The sequence below is a fragment of the Anolis carolinensis genome, chromosome 4 (assembly GCF_035594765.1).
Source record: "Anolis carolinensis isolate JA03-04 chromosome 4, rAnoCar3.1.pri, whole genome shotgun sequence".
Classification (NCBI taxonomy): domain Eukaryota; kingdom Metazoa; phylum Chordata; class Lepidosauria; order Squamata; family Dactyloidae; genus Anolis; species Anolis carolinensis.
Window position 1 is genome coordinate 27122509 of NC_085844.1, and position 15992 is coordinate 27138500.

Below are 15992 nucleotides of genomic sequence, written 5' to 3' on the forward strand. Positions count from 1 at the left end.
TTAATGGCTTTGAAATATGCTTTCTTCAAAAATTTCAGCCATTTCTCACTTTACAGCTGAAATCAAGATGTCAAGCACTCACATGATCCTTGATGTCTTAAAGATGTTAACAGATATATATACAACTGCTTCCCCTCAATTCTGTAGCTTTTGATGTGGTTTGATGCTGATGGGAGTTTCTAGATAGTTTTACTGGACAAATATATTTTCACCTGTAACACAGCAAAGCCACCTCTGAGTACAGCATTCCTTGCCTAAGAAAACCCTCTGTCAATCAGGAGATTGCCATAAATCACTGGGGACTTGAAGGTGCACACACACAGACACTCAGCACTGGTCAAGCTGTAATTGGAAAATCTTATCTTCAGGTTCTCCAGGTGGTGGAGTGCTTGAGCCAGCAGCTTTTACGGTCTTAGCAACTGTGTTTACTGTAAATCATACTGTTCCAGCTAATGCACTTTCAGAGAGCAGGACTTCATTGGCGCTGTGTTCCAACACCTAGCATTATGTGTATGTGCTACGCTTTTAAAACTGTATACAGAAGGAAAAGTGCAATCCTCCTTCCTTTTCTACTTAATAGGGAAGGAACAAAAGATTTCTTGTTGCTAGAGGTAGGCTAAAATTACTTCCAAAGGAGAGTCCACCTAAATTATATTAGCTAGCCAGAGGGAGGTTTGCAACAATCTTGATGCTAATATAGCAATTTCATTAACCGGTACAGTAAAATACCTGTGTTAAACCCTGAGCACTTTTCCCACTTTATAAAAACGGAAGTAATAATCTCTATACATTTTTATAATGGAATGTAGAGGAAATAATGTGGGTCAAAATCAATTTGGTGTGTGTTGAAGCAAGATTAAATATGTGGCAAAGTTCACACTGAGCTGCCATTCAACGCCACATTCTTAGCATTCCAGACTGGATGCACAGATTGATTCACAGAGAATGCATGATCCTCCATTTGCTTTTGCACTCGTGTCTCAAGCAAGGCAAGAGCACATACATTCCAGAAGACAAGTGAAATTAAATGTAAATCTTTCTGTTATGCAAATACATAAACCTGGATATGCATCCATTATTCAGCACTGAAGCCCCTCGTGCTGGATTTGTCAACAGCTTAAAGCAAAGATAAACTTTCATGGGAGTGTCAAGGTGAGATGGATAATAAATGTATTATTATTATGATGTTAGATGATGATGATGATGAAACATATTGCCCTGCTCCTGAAATTCAAACCACCTATAAAACTTTTACTTTTTTAAAACCATTCACTTCAAGGCCCCATTTTGGTGGGCGAGACTCTGGAATAGCCTCAGAATCAGGGCTCCCCTTCAACACCTAGTTAAGCTATTATAGTTGTGACAGTTAACTAATTGGTAACGTTAGTTTCTCTGCACAAAACGCAACAGCAACCAAAACTTCATGATTATGTCCCTAAGTCCCAAAGATTATGATTATGTCCCAAAGAGGAATAAGCTGATCCCTATTCTATTTTATTTACATTACATAATTATAAATAAAATAGGAATAAAATGCAGTATCTTCCAATATTTGCAGTACTATTATGTTTTATATGTTACTCTACTAATGACTAACAGAAAAGAGGAAGCAGGTTATTGTCAGAATCCTGCATGACCATTATGTACTATGTAGATACAGTGCTATGTAGTGGGTTTCAAGCCTCATCTGTTGTTAAACAACTGCTGGAACCCTTTCCACACAGCTGAATAAAATCCCAGATTTTCTGCTTTGGACTGGAATATATGGCAGTGTGGACTCAGATAACACGATTCAAAGCAGATATTGTGGGATTTTCTGCTTTGATATTCTGGGTTATATGGCTGTGTGGAAGGGCCCTGGGACTGACAGTGGCCTATTTCTCTGTCAATTGAGAAGCAGGTGCCTGGTCCCACCCCTTCCTATGAGGGATCTTCAGTGTGACAGGCAGAAAAATATTCAGATTTTCATAAATCTGAATACCTAGATGTCAGTTCTACTCTTGAAACCCTATCAATGGACCTAATAATTGCACCAGAGCTTCATACACCTCCTCCTTTTGCATTTTATAAAGGCATACCAGACTGAAAACAAGAGAGAATTCCTATACAGGTAAGTTCAGCAGGTCTTAATTCTCATGCAACCTGACAATAAGCAACACATGTTGAAATGGGCTCTTATACACGTATGTTAAAGAGACAGGATCTCTCTCCATATAAGACAAATGAGCCAGTCTCCATATGCAAAAGAACACACAGACACAGGTGTGATTGCAGAAATTACCATATTCATAAAAACAGTGGAGAAAAATACTTCAGTGTCCTAGGACACACTGTCTTTAATCTCAAGGTGGCTATCCAAGAACAAAAAAAATCCAAGATGAATTCTAATAGGAAACAGTCGAAGAAGAATACATCAACAGGTTTCACTCTATTGACTATGGCTTGAACAGGGTAAAAGGGTTTTTTATTTATAGTCCGGAGCCTCCGGTGGCCTAGGGGATAAAAGCCTTGTGACTTGAAGGTTGGGTTGCTGACCTGAAGGCTGCCAGGTTCGAATCCCATCGGGGAGAGTGCGGATGAGCTCCCTCTATCAGCTCCAGCTCCATGCGGGGACATGAGAGAAACCTCCCACAAGGATGGTAAAACATCAAAACATCTGGGTGTCCCCTGGGCAGTGTCCTTGCAGACGGCCAATTCTCTCACTCCAGAAGCAACTCAGGTTGCTCCTGACACGAAAAATTTTTTATAGTCCAAGGGTTTGCATCAAAGCCTCTGGCATTGAATAATGGAAATTCCACTGATGTTGCTTGCTCTTGCCCTTTTTGCACTAGTGTAATGACTGCAAGAATTATAACAAATTCCCCGTGGTTTGTAGATGACAGAACACTCCCAAAGCATCTATCTGCAAGAGGATGAAAATGTTTCAAAAGGCATAACAATGCTTGGAAGGCAATCATTCACATTAACGCATAATCCAGGTGTTTCTGTTTTATCCATTGGATGGCAGCAATGTATACTCTTGGTTTTGCATGGGTAAAGCAGCTCATGGTACTCAGTCACATCTCATACATTTGATGTGATTGTTTTGCTGCTGTTGTTGTAATTTGGGGCAGTTTTAATCACCAGGTCTTCTCCTATTATCTTGCCTTTTAATCACAAGTTTAATAAATCAAAACTGAAGATGTCTGCCTCCTCCGGTTATAGGGCACTGGCAATCCGCTCCATCCTCTCTAAGTGAGCAGCAGGTGCAGGAGGAAATGTCATTAAATTTTGGCTTCTCTTCTCCATTTAGAGTTCAGGAAACCTCAGGCTGAGTAGCCCCTTTCGCTTTGAAAACATGGCTTGCAGAATGTTACTAGCTGCACATTTCTGACAGATTGTATTCCTCTATTTCTCCTCCGGCTGGCACAAGTCCTTTAAAGTTGCAGAATATAGGTACAGTATAGGAATGTGTGTGTGTTTGAAGTGTGAAGACAGTTGGAAGCCATTTGGAAAACTGCACATGTTCTACACATACAAGAGCAGACATTATTTCATTTCATTGACTCTTCATTCTTTCTATTTTTCTCCTGTAAAGCATGGTGCTCAGTATGGATGTATTTCAGATGTGAACAAGAAAATGTTTCGATTCTGCAAGCTGTTGTACGAAACAGCGAGAAATGACAGGAATGGCAATCCAGCAATATATGGAATGCCACAATCCTTGCTGTTTGCCTTTTGCAACAGGAAACGTGCAGGGTATCTGTAAACGTTGCTTTGCAGCCAAAGAGATGCAAACAAAAAGCAGAAGCCAAAGCAAGTTCCTCAGACTAAGCCCTGATCAAATAAAGCCATACTCTGGGGCCCAGCAATCTCCTTTTCCTAGTCAACAAACACTGGGAAGCTCGGGGAGGAGGCAGTGAGAAGAGGAATAGCAGTGTATTTATCACAGTGTTTCTCAACCCAGAGGGATCATACCAAAGACTAGTATTTTCTGTTGGTCATGGGGGTTCTGTGTGGGAAGTTTGGCCCAATTCTGTCATTGGTGGGGTTCAAGGGGCTCTTTGATTGTAGGTGAACTATAAATCCCAGCAACTACAACTCCCAAATGTCAAGGTCTATTTTTCCCAAACTCCACCAGTGTTCACATTTAGGCATATTGAGTCTTTCTGCCAAGTTTGGTCCAGATTCATAATTGTTTGAGTCCACAGTGCTCTCTGGATGTAGGTGAACTACAACTCCAAAACTCAAGATCAGTGCACACCAAACCCTTCCAGTATTTTCTGTTGGTCATGAGAGTTCTGTGTGCCAAGTTTGGTTGAGGGAGTTCCATCATTGATGGAGTTCAGAATGCTCTTTGATTGTAGGGGAACTATAACTCCCAGCAACTACAACTCCCAAATGACAAAACCATCCCTTCAACCCCACCTGTATTCAAATTTGGACGTATCAGGCATTTGTGCCAAATTTGGTCTAGAGAATGTAAATATATCCTGCATATCAGATATTTACATTATGATTCATAACAGGAGCAAAATCACAGTTATGAAGTAGCAACAAAAAAATTTTTATGGTTGGGGGCCACCACAACATGAGGGACTATATTAAGGGGTCGCGGCATTAGGAAGGATGAGAACCACTGAGCTATCAAGTAATGATAGATTACTTGAGATGTTTGAAAAATAGAATGCTACACAGTAGTAAAACATGAATCCTGGATGCAGAGACTGAGTAAACTAAATGTTTCAGATTTCTCTGTAGCAGCATACATGACACTACTTCATCCTTGCCCAAGAGAAGAATGATGGATCCAAGGTTTTCCAGTGAGATTCCATGATGCACTCTAGATATAAACCTGGATCTTCCACCTTATGTCTTGATTGCTATTATGATTACTACTGGCCTAGATGAACTAGTAAATATCGGTACCAGTCAGGAGGGTGGGGTACTGTTCACCTAAAACAGCTTGCAATGCTCCTTGTTAGTGTCTAGTTTCCATGGACCCCTCCATTTTTAGGTGCAGACACTGATTAATGTAGGAGTGCATGGATGTGCCTCCAATTACTCACAATCACGGTCTTTCATGCACGGCCCAATGAAGCATACAGAAAGGATGGGTGTATTCCAAGTGTACTCAAAACACTTAGGGCCCTTCCACACAGCCATATAGCCCAGAATATCAAGGCAGATAATCCACAATATCTGCTTTGACCTGGATTATCTGAGTCCACACAGCCATATAATCCAGTTCAATGTGGATTTTATACAGCTGTGTGGAAGGGGCCTTATAGACACTTGAACCACTTCATGACTCTGCTGCCTCCTCTTTCCTTATACTCATCCTATCCCTGGGCAGATAAGCACACAGAGTATGAGAAAGAAAGTCAGAAGGTGGTTAAGTATTGAGTAGAGTGAGCTTCTATAGGAAAATGTTGCAGCAAGTACTTGCTTTGCCCAACTTATTTATGAGAATTAAATAAGGCAGTCATATTTATCAGCACCACTTTTTGATTCTTTGTAGCATCCTACATCAAAGGTGTTATTGAGAACTGCCAGATGGTGTGTTATGCTAATTTTGCTTGGGGTAATGGAAGTTGAGACACCAGAGTTGGTTGCTTAGCACCATCTTCGGAGTCTCTGGTGGCGTAGTGTTGTCGACCGCGTTTTAGGGGATCGGGCCCTTAAGGAGGGACCCGATCCGGTCCTGAGGGAACGGACCTTGGCGAAGCCAAAAGGAGAATATAAGCCGCAATACAACCTGAAGCCTGAAATGAAGAAGGTCCGCCAAGGGTGAAGGAAAATCCGCCAAGGAGTCTTTATTGAGCAATTCAGCTGAAAAGGACGCTAATAGCGATCATTCAATCTACTAGCGTAACATATGTTTCAAATAAAGCCATATTTATACAATGTTTCGGTCTGACAGCCCTTTGAATTTCCCGCCCCGCTCCCCCGCCCATCTGATCGCGGATAGGCTGGGAGGTTGAACGAGGCGGGCTTTCGTTTCCCGCCTTGCTCTGCTGGCCCAATGGGGAGCCGCTTTTTGTCCCCACTCGGGCCAATCAGAGAGGAGGAGGCGGGAGCTATTGAAACAATGAAGTGACCGGACAGGAAATATCAGATTAATCCTGGCCCGGCCGATTTCTAAAGGAATTAATGGCACCCATCAAGGATGTCCGGGGTCCTGTCACGTTCACAGATTTTAGATATGCCTTGGGGTGACAGGGGGAAGTAAAGAAGGGTGGTGATGAGCCGTCATTGACGGGCCCCACAGGGTGCCTTCCTGAGGCGTCCTGGCCTGGGATATGACAATGTTTACCTTGGGGTCGAATCACCTTTAGGAATTTGGTGACTCAAGCCCTATATTGTCCATGCGATCGGAATGAGATTGGATTAAACTGTGGCAGATTATCCTTTTGTTTTTGGGAAGGGAGGTCTGGATCATGGGGACTAGGGTTCACGTTGGGGTCATAATATTTCCCATTTGATTTCATGATTTGACGATTATATGGGATAGAATGAAAATTAAAATAAAGTTGGAACATAAACCCAACTGGGAAAAACACATATTTTCCGGGGATCCCAAAGAGTATAAATACATATAGGCAGATAGGTAGATTTCAAGGAGGAAAGGGAGAATCCATAGAGGGGGGGGGGGTTACATTGCACAAAGGGGAACCATGGATGATATAAACAATTGAAAACATTTGATAAGAATGAGGTTTACAACATCTGGGGAACCCAATATGGAAAGTCATAGGAGTGGAGTTCAAGCAGCATGATTTCACAATTCATGAAGTTAGCCCAACGATTAGAAATTCATACAACAGTGGGTCATGAGGGTGTCCAGGTACATAGAATATGCAAATTCATGGATACATGAGGAAAAAGAGTTCATCTGTGATGGGAGGAATTCGTAGAGATGGCATGGGGAAGAGGCACATGTGGGTTGCAGTCTTTGGAAGTATAGGATTTCATAAGTCCAGGGGTAGGTCCGGGGAAGAGTGTTCTTCTCCTTCATAAAATCATGAAAGTATGAATGAAACGTGGAGGGCACCCGTCCGGGCACCCCCTGGCAGCTGCAGAGAGGGTGAGGGTACTTGGAGATCCATGTCTCCCCCGCGAGAGAGCGATCCCCCCATCCCCAGTTCACAGAAAGGGGCTAGGGATCTCTTAAAACCATTCCGCGAGTCGCGGGGAGAGGAAAGTCCGGGATAAGGCTGGAAGGAAGCGGTCGGTCCCGTTTGACAATCAGCTGTTGAGGTGCCGAAAACTGGACCGATTCCGGTTCCGCTGGTTGTCTCCGAGTCAGGAGCCTTAGAAAGGGTTAGGACTAAAAGAGGAGCGTTCTAGGGGTAATTTTGATAGAGATATGAGCCAATTTGTATCGTCCGCCATATTAATCTATGGCGGAGAAACCTCAGCCGGAGTTAAAGGGACGGACGGGTGGAAGAGGGAGAGAGAGAAATTGCATGCAAAGGAAGGAGTCAGAGAAAGATACAAAATAACCAGATAGAGAGTGTTACTGTTAAAATGAATGCTACTTTTATTGGGGGATTTGTTACATAGTTCAGGGAAGGGGAAAGTGAAGAAAAAAAGATCTTTTAATAATAGTCTGCTGCGGTCCCGTCCCGTTCCTTTGGCGAGTGATCTGCGGAACTCTCCGCTGCGCTTTCAATTCAACTTGAGAGCCGGGGTGACGGTCATCAGTAGTGGGTCAAAGCCTTGTGACTTGAAGGTTGTGTTGCTGACCTGAAGGCTGCCAGGTTCAAATCCAACCCAGGGAGAGCACGGATGAGCTCCCTCTATCAGCTCCAGCTCCATGTGGGGACATGAGAGAAGCCTCCCACAAAGATGGTAAAAACATCAAAACATCCAGGCGTCTCCTGGGCAGCATCCTTGCAGACGGTCAATTCTCTCACACCAGAAGTGACTTGCAGTTTCTCAAGTCGCTCCTGACACAAAAAAAAAACCCAATCCATCTCATAGCCATCACTTGATACAAATACCCAATATGCCCAGTTGTGAAGCTGGAGCTTGTAGAGCTCCACCTTCACTGTTGACCATATTGGATATTTGTTGTTGAATTTCAGTCAACACTTTTCTGTTAAAATTGGGCCTATTTCTGGTTGACCTTTTAGGAATCTTGATGATTTTCATGCACAGACATCTCTATTCCCAGTCACCATGCCCATATTAATAACATGATGATTATACAAGTTCTTAACAATAGTAGGAAAGGGCAGAGTAGTTCCTTTTCCCACTGATCCCATGTGAATCAAAGTTTATGAATACCTGCCCTGCATATGACATTAAGTAATGAAAAAAATATTCTACTACATTAACTTGCTTCCTAAATTCAGTTCTGCATGCTCACATAGGCATTTTTATAATTGAAGACTATGGACATTTACTTAGAAAAAAGTTCCATAAGTTAAATGGAAATTATATTAAAGTAAAACAGGCACACAATTACTTCAAGGAGCATGCTTCATAATATTGTCGCTGTATTGAAAGATAATAATAATAAGGTAAAGGTAAAGGTTTCCCCCTGACATTAAGTCTAGTTGTGTCTGACTCTGGGGGTTGGTGCTCATCTCCATTTCTAAGCTGAAGAGCCTGCGTTGTCCGTAGACACCTCCAAGGTTATGTGGCCAGTATGACTGCATGGAACGCTGTTACCTTCCTGCTGGAGCGGTACCTATTGATCTACTCACATTAGCATGTTTATGAACTGCTAGGTTGGCAGAAACTGGATTCGAACGGCCAACCTTTTGGTTCAGTAGCTCAGCAGTTTAATGCGCTGCACAACAACAACAATAATTATTATTGGGAATATAAATAAAATAATAACAACACACTTTATTTATATTCTGCTTTATTTCCCCAGAGGGACTCAGATGGTTCTCTAGATGAGGCTTCTATGACATAGAACCAACAGATTGATACAAGCGGGAGCAAAACTAGGGTTTTTTATGCTGAATGTGGCAGGTTGTAGTATGCAGATAGAATACTGGATATAGTTATAGATTCAGTTGTATGTTACACAAATGCACCTAATAGTTACTGGAAACTCCTCACAAATAGGTTCAAGGTAATCTAATGAACAAAGCAATGATATATATGAACCATGACTGATCTCACTCTCTATTAAGATGATGTGTATTACACGGAGTCTCTTGTTTGGCTGTCAAAAGGGGAATAAGAAGAAGACAGGAAGAATCCAAACAGTAGTAAGTAAAGTACTTCCCATCCTATTGGTCTGTAAGCTAACCAAGAATGAGATTGTGTATTTTAGCCCTAATGTGAAATGAATGTACGTAATGACACACAAGCTAGAGGCAAAACACAACCCAAAAAGCGGCTGGTGATATTTCCCTGTGGACTTCATTATTTTCCGTCATTTTGGCACATATCTTGTCATTGTACTAATACACAAAGAGGGAAACATTGCCGGAAGAAACAGCAGAGAATAGTTTATTAGCAAGAATAGTCTAAATGAGCATTACAATGCTGGTTGGCTCAGGGATATTTATGATGGAAACATTTTATGAGACCTGCAACCTGACAATACGAAAGAATACAAAATACAGTATTTTGTAAGAAACATATAATATGTTGAGGCTCCATTTGAATCCTGGTTCTGAAGAGGAAGGCAGGTTATAAAGATGATAATAATGAAGACGAAGATAACAGTGATGCTAATGCCAATGAGCTAGCAAAAGGCAGCTCAATGACAGAATAAAAAAGTAACCAAGAAACACTAATGCATAGGATATGTTTAGAAAACACACCATCATTTCGAACATGTTGGCAGGCATTTAAGCAAAATGTGTTTTCTCAGTCATTCCCATTACATCTATTGTCAGGTCACTGCTAATTATTGCTTTCAGATACACTTAACATGTCTAATATTACCTGAATGCACACACAGAAAAGGCAGATGGAAAAGCTTTATCACTATTAATAAATTATTTTTGAGGTGAGATAAACAGATAAGCTACACCTAAATATCATAGTTCAACAGTGGCAGCTTTGGACCATGAAAGAATAAAATAGCTTTAAAATGTTGGACAGATAGAAAAGTCAGAGTTATCTGAAACAGAACTCCCATTTAACTCAAGCAAAAGTTGTGTTGTGTCATCTTTATTTACTAGGATGTCCTACGGTAGTACTACAAAAGTTCTACATGTATCACTATGCAAAATGTATTAGCCTTTGTGTTGTCAAAGGAGTTCATGGCTGGAATCACTGGGTTGCTGTGAGTTTTCTGGGCGGTATGACAATGTTCCAGAAGTATTCTCTCCTGATGTTCTTGGCCTTACAGCTCTTCTGATGTCCATGGCGAAGTATCAATTGTCCAGGAGAGCCCAGTTTAGGTGGTTTTGTTCACCTTGGAGGAGATGAGGTTCGCAGATTCTTAGTGCACAATCTGTCAGGGCTTTGATTGTGCTTCTTTTTTGTCTTGGGTGATGGTTGGAGTTTTTATGAAGGTATCTATCAGTGTGTGTAGGTTTTCTGTAAACTGTGTGGCCCAATTGTTGACTGGGTTTGCAGATGACTAGAACACCTATAAATGGCAGTTTTCCTTCCTTTTCTTTTTCCATGGTGAATTGGATGTTTGGGTGGATGCTGTTGAGGTGGTCCACGAACTTACTGAGTTCTTCTTCTCCATGGCTCCAAATGGTGAAGGTGTCATCAATGTATCTGAACCATATAGTTGGCTTTTTTGGTGCTGTTTCTAGGGCTTGTTTTTCAAAGTGTTCCATATAGAAATTTGCTATTACTGGGCTGAGAGGGCTCTCCATGGCCACTCCATCTTTCTGTTCATAGAATTATTGTCTCACTGAAAGTAGCTTGTGGTGAGGCAATGGTGAAACAGGGCTGTGATGTCTTCTGGGAAGTTCTGTTTGATTAGTGCGTTGGTGTCCGCTACCAGGATCTTAGTAAATAGGGACAGCACATCGAAGCTGATCAGAATGTCCTTGGTACTTAGCTTGAGGTTGCTGACCTTTTCTATGAAGTGTGTTGAGTCCTTGATGTAGTGCGTGGTGAGCCCAATATGGATTTGTAGCTGTGTAGCCAGAAATTTTGCCAAGTTGTATGTCGGGGATTCAATAGCACTCACAATGGGTCTGAATGGGGTGGAATCCTTGTGGATTTTTGGGAGTCCATAAAGCCTAGGTGGGAGGCCTTCCGATTTGCACAGTTGTTGGCGTATGTCAAGGTTAATGGACGAGTTCTTGATCAGAGTTTTAGTTTTTCTGGTGATTTTGTTAGTTGGGTCTTGTTTTAGTATTTTAATATTGTGGTATCCAAAAGTTGTCTGATTTTTTCTTTGTACTGTTCTGTTTCCATGATTACTGCAGCATTGTGTCTGAATTTGGCCTTCTGAATTAGCTAGACACAACAGCTCCTCGAACCCGCGATTTTAGCAGGGCTGAATTCACATAATAATACCGTAGGAGTTGCAACACCTTTTCCCCATTATTTAATCACTTAATATCTCTCTATCTGCAATGACCTCGAAGCAATGTACAAACATATAAAGACTGTTAGGACAAGGCAACACAATTTTTAAAAAATAATTACTAATTAAAACTTTTGAAACTGGAAGCTCGAACACACAGCCAGTTAAGCAAAAGCTTGGGCAAAAAGGTTAATCTTTAATAGGCATTTAAAACATGCCACATGTGATCTCTCCTGAATAGCTGTAAATTATTTTAAACCATTTTATATTAGAAAGCCTTATTAAAAATTACAGCACTGCGTAAAACTGGATTTAAAGCCACAAATGGGCCTAAGGTTAATACACCGAAAGGAAACTGAAAAAGGAGATGGAATATACAATGAAGTGGAAAGAAAATGGCATCTTATCACATTATCTTACCTCTCTACATACACCGTGCCCATCCTGTTAACAGGCACTTTGCTAGTTTCATAATAATGATTTCTTATATTCGGTGCTTCATTGAGATAAATAACTTACATTAAAACAGGCTCAGCGATGCAATGGGAGCACAATTCATTTTAAATTAAAAAAAGGAAGTTTTCAAGCCAAAAATAAATACAGCCCTAAATATAGCATCAGAATGGGCTAAATTTTATTTTATTACTTCAAAAAACCAAATCGAACCCAAAGGAAAAGAAAGGAAGAAGGCAAAACACCCAGTAGTGATGCTTCAAATGACAGCATAAATCATTGTGATGTCTGGGGCACTACGGTCGTTTTCTTATCAAAGCTGCTCTTGTCTAAAGTGTCTCTCATAATCAGGATGCCTTGAGACATCTTCATCTCTCAAGTACGTAAGTATTGCATAAACCACTTGCAGCCACATCACCATTTTGGGTTGCACAGAAAACATGTCGTGAAGTCTATTGAGATTAGTCTTTCATAACACACTGCTATAATTGCTCCAGTTGTGTGAATTACCGTTTTCCAAGTTTGAGATTTTGTCTCTCACGTTCCTGGAATTGCTTCTTACACTTTCGTTTACATTTGCACATGAACTTGTGTATGAACATGCATAAGTGAAGGACACATAACCAATAATAAGTATACTGAAAACGAACAAAATCTGGCTACCAGTATTTAAAAACCTTCTAAAATTAGGGCAGTAAAAAAAGAAAAACACTCTGAAAACAGGGGAATTCCAGGCATGAAGCAATCAGGGCCAGCTAACACCTCCCAACAAAGGATTCCCCAGACAGGAAGCAGCCAGGCTTTGAAGCTGAAAGGCCATTTAATGCTAATCAAGGTGGCCAATTGCAACATTTACGCTTGCCTAAAACAGACAAGAGTTCTTTCTCCCACCCTGGACCTTCCACAGATATATAAATCCTACTTGCCTAGTTTCCAATGTATCTCACAACCTCTGAGGATGCCTGCCTTAGATGTGGATGAAATGTCAGGAGAGAATGCTTCTGGAAAACTCACAGCAACCCAATAATAAGTATACTTTGTGAAAGTGTGGTACATACACAGTTTTTCCACTGTTTACCACTACAATGGCAAATATCATTTGGGAGCATTGCTAAAGATTAAGAATAAATGTAATTTTTTTGTTCCTTAGCCTTCCCTGCCAAAGAGTTCTGGTGCAGCACCAAACTACAAATCCCAGAATTCCATAGCATAGAGTCACAGCAGTTACAATGGTGTCAAACCGCATGAATTCTACAGCGTAGATGCACCTCAAGTTAAAAGAGCAAAGTAGTTTGGACTCAATTAGCAGGAGAGAAAGGAGAAGGGGGACAATTTTGCCCTTCTCTGTAGGCCCAGGCAAATGCAAATGGCTGCAACCTCTCCTAGCTTTGCAACAGAATATCCTTGACTGTGTGAATCCACATTGTATATTATGGGAAGCAAACAGAATAAAAATACCTTGTTTACTTCAAAGGTGAGCAAATTTGGCCCTGGAGTCATACGCAGCTCCCAAGAAAGATTTTGTGGTCCTTGATACCTCCAAAATACCCAGACTAACCTCTTTTTTTTTTGAAGGAACAAGTAAAATACCAAACGTTTGAGATCCAGAAATAGACTTTTGGCCACTTTGTGTGTGTGTGTTTTTTAAAAAATGATTGTATTTTTAGGTAGTTTACATAGCCCCTTCCAGAAGTTTTGGAGCACAAACATGTCTCCCAGACCTGCTGTTATTGTCCAGCCTTGTTTACATGAACAATGCAATCATACTCTTATCAGAAGTAAATCCCAGTTCAATAGGATTTATTCCTAGATAAATGTGCACAAGACTATAATGTGAGCCATTCTAAAAAGCCATTTGAATGCATGTATTTCACTATGAGAGTCATGTTTTTTTCCAATATGACCTTTGTTAAATAATTACAATCCATGTATCCCTGGATCTCGAAACAGTTGTGTGCTATTTCTCCCCAACTGTCTTCTCTCTATTTTTGTTTCATTTTTATTCTAAGAACAACTCAATGAAAAGGTTAGGCTGAGAATCTACAATTAGCTGTACAGTGACTATGGGATTGTTATATTATGGAGTAGCTAATAGCTATAATGACCTGATCTATAATGTAGATTGATCCAATGAGGTAGGTGTGAAAACAGAGTTCATAAAGTGGATCTGTAAGAAAGCTGTAATTTTGAGCAGGTTTGCCACAGGTATTTTAATTTGGAGTAATGTGTAATATAATATTATATTTATGCACAGACACAATTTATTGTACTTACTAGCTGTGCCCGGCCACGAGTTGCTGTGGCAAAGTATGGTGGTATGGGAAATAAAGTATTGAGGAATTGGTGGTAGTTAAGGTAAAGGGTCCCCTGGGTTGAGTGGGTTGCTAGGAGACCAAGTGAGCAGAGCTTAGCCTTCTAACTGGCAGCAATTGGATAAAAACAATTATTCCTCTCCCTCTAATTAGGACTTTATTTTTCTTTTCTTTTTGTTGTATCAACCTAGAGGCATGGATGAGGGGTTGTGCTGTCAATTTTCGAGGTTGTGGGGTGTTTACTTTTATTGTTTTATCCACTGCCGTGATGCCATCACTCTTTTATATATATAGATTGGTTTGGATCCCCCCCACACACAGAGATTTTCTTGTATGCCATACATAAATTTGGGAATTTTTCTGTTTCAGTGTGCAGTTTCTTTTGTATTAATAGTATTCTTGTGTTTGTTCTCTTTCAATATGGACTCACCATTTTGACCATACTCTTATGTACTTAATTTAATGCAGGTTCAGCCCTATATGTCACAGTTTTCATCTGAGAAAGTTGGTGAGTGTGTTGACACACTGCAACCTAATTGGACAGGCAAACTTTTCCCAAAGTGATAAAGCTGGAAAAAATAGAGCTCTGGAGAACTATGACTTGCCAAGTAAAAGATTGCAGAGATCACTGGAGAAATAGCAAGACCGTTTTTGGAGGCCTAAGCATAATGGGGAAAACCTGGTTTTCAACAGTAATGGATGGGCGAGCTGTGCATTTGGTGGACCAAGGGGAAATGTTATGATCAAATGGTTGCCCTATCCTGAAACTCAGGGAATAGCTTTCAAATGGAAATCAATGTCTTCTTCCTTTTCTGGCACAGGAGATCAGAGTTGCCACACAATGATTCTGTCTCAGAAGATGAGAAACTCCAGCTCTTTATACTCTGCCCATTATGTCAGTGAGCAGCCTGCACAGGTCTCTCTAATAAAAGTGCCAGGGCTTTGAAGAGGAGCGAGTGCCAGGAAGCTAATGCTGCTGCTGACTTTGTTTTGCCATTTCTAGGGATGTTACAGAAAATGATATTAATTGTAATGAGTTCAATCTGGCATGCATAACTGAAAACACTGTGCTTCAATTAAGTGCTTTGTTTTCTAGGCACATCATTATTTTAAAAAGCAGCAACACACACACACACAGAATGTAGATAGGATATCATATCTTTGAATAAAAATATATTGTGTCATTTCTAAGTGAGGAGCCCCTGGTGGCGCAATGGGTTAAGCCCTTGTGCTGGCAGGACTGCTGACTTCAAGGCTGGGTTGCTGACCTGAAGGTTGCTGGTTCGAATCCATGGAGATCGCAGATGAGCTCCCTTTGTCAGCTCCAGCTCCCCATGCTGGGACCTGAGAAAAGTCTCCCACAAGGATGGTAAAACAGCAAAACATCCGGGCGTCCTCTGGGCAACGTTCTTGCAGATGGCCAATTCTCAAGTCGCTTCTGACATGAAAAAAAAATAGCCCAAGTAAGTAGATCTTTATATGTTAAGTTGCTTGACTAGTGATGGGAAATAGGCAGTGTGGGATTCCTTAATAAAAAGAGGATGGTGCCCTGTGATTTTTGCCCTTGATCCAACAAAATAATAATAATAATAATCATCATCATCATCATTATTTATATACTGTCCTATCTCCTCAAGGGACTCAGGGTGGTTTCCAACATAGCAAGGAAACCATAAAAGGTAAAGGTAAGCTTTCCCCTGATGTTAAGTCCAGTCGTGTCCGACTCTGGGGGTTGGTGCTCATCTCCATTTCTAAGCCGAAGAGCCGGCGTTGTCCATAGA